Raw genomic sequence first — 4,915 nt, 5'->3', positions numbered from 1 at the left:
GATCAACTTATGACCCTTAATGACTTTCAAAAATTGTTGGGGGATATTAATTGGCTTCGTCCCATCTTTGGTATTCCTATTTATAAATTACAACATTTGTTTACTACTTTGAAAGGGGATTCGGATTTAAACAGTTCTCAACAATTATCCCCTACTACGAAAGAGAAATTATTTTTTGTAAAAAATAAAATTAGTAAAGCTCACCTTGATTATATTATACCCGATCTTCCACTCTCTTTATGTCTTTTTCATACTCCTCGTTCACCAACAGCCATCTTACATCAAAATAACAACATTCTAAAATGACTATTTTTGGCTAATAAAGCCATTAAAAAAAATTTACCCTTATATTAATAAATTGGCTAAATTAATTATTAAAGGGCAACATAAAACTCATCAATTGCTTAAAATTAACCCTGTAAAAATTATTACCCGATTATCTAATCAATACATTAAATCTCTACTAAAAACTCATAAAAAATAACAAGTGACTTGCGCTAAGTATACTGGTTCCTTTTCTCAACACTATCCCAGTCATAGATTATTTACTTTTCTACAACAATATTCTTTCCTGCCCTATAATCCTATTTCTTATACTTCGGTTAAAGGTCCCACCTTTTTTAGTAATACTTCTAACAATAAAAAAGCTAAATACTGGACATCAAATAATTCAAAAATTTCTCACTATCCATTTAAATCTGTACAACAAAAAAAACTTTTTACCATTCCATTATGGTACTACAAAATTGGTCTCAAACTCCTTGTAATATAGTTAGTGATTCCCAATATACTGTATATGTGACTAAGTATATTTCTCAAACTTCTTTACCATTACTCCCAAAAACCCCTTTACAAAAACTATTTTCTTTATTGTTTTTGACTCTTACTTCCCATACAACCCCCCTTTTTATCACTCATATTCGTTCACATTCAGCTTTACCGGGACCTTTAACTTTTGGTAATAGCCAAATTGATTCTTTACTTGTTGGCAATGTCCAACAGGCTCAAGATAAACATCAATTACATCATACTAACAGTTTAGGATTACAGCGGCGATTTTCTATAACACGCCGTCAAGCCCAAACTATTGTCAGAGCCTGTCCATCTTGTGCTCCTATTATTACACCCTTTTAAAGTCCAGGTATAAGTCCCCGAGACACTCAACAAAATCATATTTGACAAATAAATGTAACATATTTCTTCTTTTGGTTGTTTAAAATATGTTCATCATATAATTAATACTTGGTCACACTTCCAATGGGCTACACCATTACCCTCTAAAAAAACTAATTCTGTTATTACTCATTTACTTACTTACTTTACAGTTATAGAAGTTCCTACTAAATTAAAAACTGACAATACTCCTACTTGTTACTCTCACAAATTGGCTGCCTTCCTCTCTTCATACCACATTCGTCATTCCACTGATATTCCATTTAACAGTCAAGGTCAATTATTTAAAAAACTAATACTACCTTAAAATTACAACTTTTAAAACAAACAGGGGGAAATGGATGAGATTCCCCAAAACATCAAATTCTGAAAGCTCTTTTTACTTTAAATTTTCTTAACTATTGGTGCCAATTACAGCAATCTGCAGCAGTAAAACATTTTCAACAACCATTAAAAAAGCCACAAGCTAACAATTTGTGGGTGTACTATCCTTCATTACAAGGCCAATATTTAAAAAGAAAAGTTTTACAATGGGGTCGAGGTTATGCTCTTGTTCGTACAGGTGCCAGAGACGAGTGGTTCCCATCCCGACAGTTGAAGCAGTGCCATGGCGAAGAGGAGCCGGCCGGAGGACTTCCTGGCGGCATTTCAAAAATTAAATCTGAGTACTCAGAAAACCTTCACCTTCGAAACTCGACGAGCGGAACCCCCAACATGGGATCAGCTAAAAAAGCTTACTCAAGAAGCTGAAGGGGTTGTTCAACAAGCTAGACAGCCCAAAACCTCACTGACCTTATTTCTGGCTATGCTAGCTGTAGTAAATTGCCAGATAACAGCTGGAGAATTCACATATTGGGCTTATATTCCCTTTCCACCCTTATATCAAGGTGTGGCCTGGGGAGACAAAGAAGTTTTAGTATTTACTAATGATACTGCTTGGATGCCATCACCTTTTTAAAATCAGGATCCTGAGTTAGACACGGGTGTAATAAACAGTTCATATCAATTTGGGGTAAAAGGGTTACCTATATGTCTTGGGAACAGTCCACATGGTTTACATACTTCTCATGAGGCTTGGGCTGTATGCTATAATCATAGTCACATTGCTGCCTTTACTATAATTGTTGTTACTCAGAGTTTTAAATATAATCATACTGCTCTGCTTAACAAAACCTTGCCTACTACATTATCCTTATGTCCTATTCCTGACATGTCCGGAGGTGTTTCCCAATTAGAGTGGACTAGATGTAAAAGAAGTAGACCACAATTATTCTTAGAGGTAAAAGGTAGGAATTACAGATACCTTGTCACTGACTGAAGTGTGCATGGAGATTTTCAGACTAAGTTTAGCCACATTAGCCTACGATGACATAGAAATAATCACAGCATTTATGCTAATGGTAACAAAACTATTATTTGACATGATGGTGGCTTGTCGCCCCCTATGCCACATTTGGCCAACACCTTACATATACAAAGTCATGAAAGTTGAAAGTTACTAGCTACTGGCAAACCAATGTTTACTTTTACGGGAAACATGTCTTTAAATACCACTAATCTTTCTAATCCTTTCCATAAATCTTTACATCGAAACAGATCTAGATATGTCATTGCTTGTGTTAAAAAACCTTACTTGTTGTTAGCGAGAATCTTTAAATGGGATAATACAGGAGTAGTTAACTGTACGGGCAATTGCACATTTTTAAGCTGTATAAATACTACTTGGTGGCATAATAATTGGAATGAGACTTACTCCAATATATATATTTTTTAAGAGCTAGAAAAAAAACCTGGTTACCTGTGAACTTGACACGCACCTGGAGTAAATCTACTGGGGTTACTCAAATTTACAAAGTAATGCAAGATCTTGTCCACTGCAGCCGAAGAGCGGTTGGGATCATCGTAACAGCAGTAGTGGGACTTGTGGCCATTGCTTCCAGCGCCGCTGTTGCTGGACTGGCATTACATCAGAGGATCCAAAATGCAAAGTTAGTGCAACAATGGCATAAACAATCTCACTTGTTGTGACAACAACAAGGAGACATCGATGCTCATTTGACTAAATGAGTAGATAACTTAAAACAAGTGGTTTCTTTGATAGGGGATCAGCTAACAGTGTTAAATACTCGAGCCTTGTTAAAATGTGACTGAAATACTACTCAATTTTGTATTACCCTTGTTCCTTTTAACAACACTCTGCATAATTAGACAAAGATAAAAAGGCTTTTAATTGGCCATAATAATCTTTCCCTAAAAATACAAAAACTAACACACAATATTTCTAAAACGTTTCGTAATCAGTTACCATTACTGACTGGCGCAGATTTAATGACTGGTATTGCACAAAGCTTGAAATCTTTAAACTCTATGTGAGTCCTATAAAAACTTCACTGACTTCTGTTTCTAGTAATGTATTGATTGTTGTTTTTGCCTTTGTCATTTTCACAGTCTACTGGAAACGGTGCCAAAGGGCAAACACTGAATCCCAGTGAGCCCAACATGTGATGATGGTTTTGAAAGAAATTCAAACCTGTAAATAAAGAAGGGGGAGATGTAGAGGACTGCGGCTCGCAAACGAGACGTTCCCGATAAGCCCTGCTCTTGCAGACAAAGCAGGATGGTCCTTCTCTGCAAACAGAAAGGACAAAGGAGCCAGCTGTAAACAGTGGGCTCTGGGAACTGGTCAATGTTTACTGATCTTGGGAGTCAAGGAAAGGTCAGAGAAGCAACACATGCCCCATGACTTGGTAACATTCCACAAACGGCTGTATAAAATAAAGCAGAGTGTGCCGTTCGGCGTGGCCGCCATGTATGTCTTGTCCTGTGTTGTCTTGTGTGTTCATTCCTTTGTTTAGGAAACACGCGGACCCCAACAGGGTGCAGTTGCTCAGGCCTGTAATTCTAACACTTTGGGGGGCCGAGGCAGGAGGATTGCTTGAGCCCAGGAGTTTGAGACCGGCCTGACAACAAAGTGAGGCCTCAGCTAATCAAAAAATTAGCTGGACATGGTGGCGTATGCCTATAGTCCCAGCTACCCAAGAGGCTGAAGTGGGAAGATCACTTGAGCCCACGTTTAGCCTGCAGTGAACTGTGATTGTGCCATTGCACTCCAGCCTGGGAGACAGAGTGAGACTCTGTCTCAAAAAAAAAAAAAAAAAAATGCCCTGAAATACTTGGCAAACTTGAGTTTACATTTTTTATTCACTCTAAAACAATCTAAATCACATATAAACATCAACTTTTGGCTGGGCGCAGTGGCTCACGCCTGTAATCCCAGCACTTTGAGAGGCTAAGGTGGGTGAATCACGACCTCAGGAGTTCGAGACCAGTCTGGCCAACATGGCGAAACCCTGTCTCTACTAATAATACAAAAATTAGCCAGGCGTGGTGGTACACACCTGTAGTCCCAGCTGCTTGGGAGCCTGAGGCAGAAGAATTGCTGGAACCCGGGAGGTGGAGGTTGCAGTGAGCCAAGATCGAGCCATTGCACTCCAGCCTGAGCAACAGAGGGAGACTCTGTCTCAAAAAAAAAAAAAAAAAAAAAAATTCAACTTTTATGACTTTTTTTTTGAGAGAGAGAGCGCCTCACTATATTGCCAAGGTTGGAATACAATGGCGATTCACAGATGTGATTAGTGTGCACTATAGCCTCAAACTTCTAGGATCAAGGAAAGGATCCTCCTGCCTCAACCTTCCAAGTAGCCGGGACTAAGGGCACACACTACCATGCCCAGCTGTGATT

The sequence above is a fragment of the Rhinopithecus roxellana genome, chromosome 15, assembly GCF_007565055.1.
Source record: "Rhinopithecus roxellana isolate Shanxi Qingling chromosome 15, ASM756505v1, whole genome shotgun sequence".
Classification (NCBI taxonomy): domain Eukaryota; kingdom Metazoa; phylum Chordata; class Mammalia; order Primates; family Cercopithecidae; genus Rhinopithecus; species Rhinopithecus roxellana.
Note: the sequence above shows the minus strand (reverse complement) of the source record.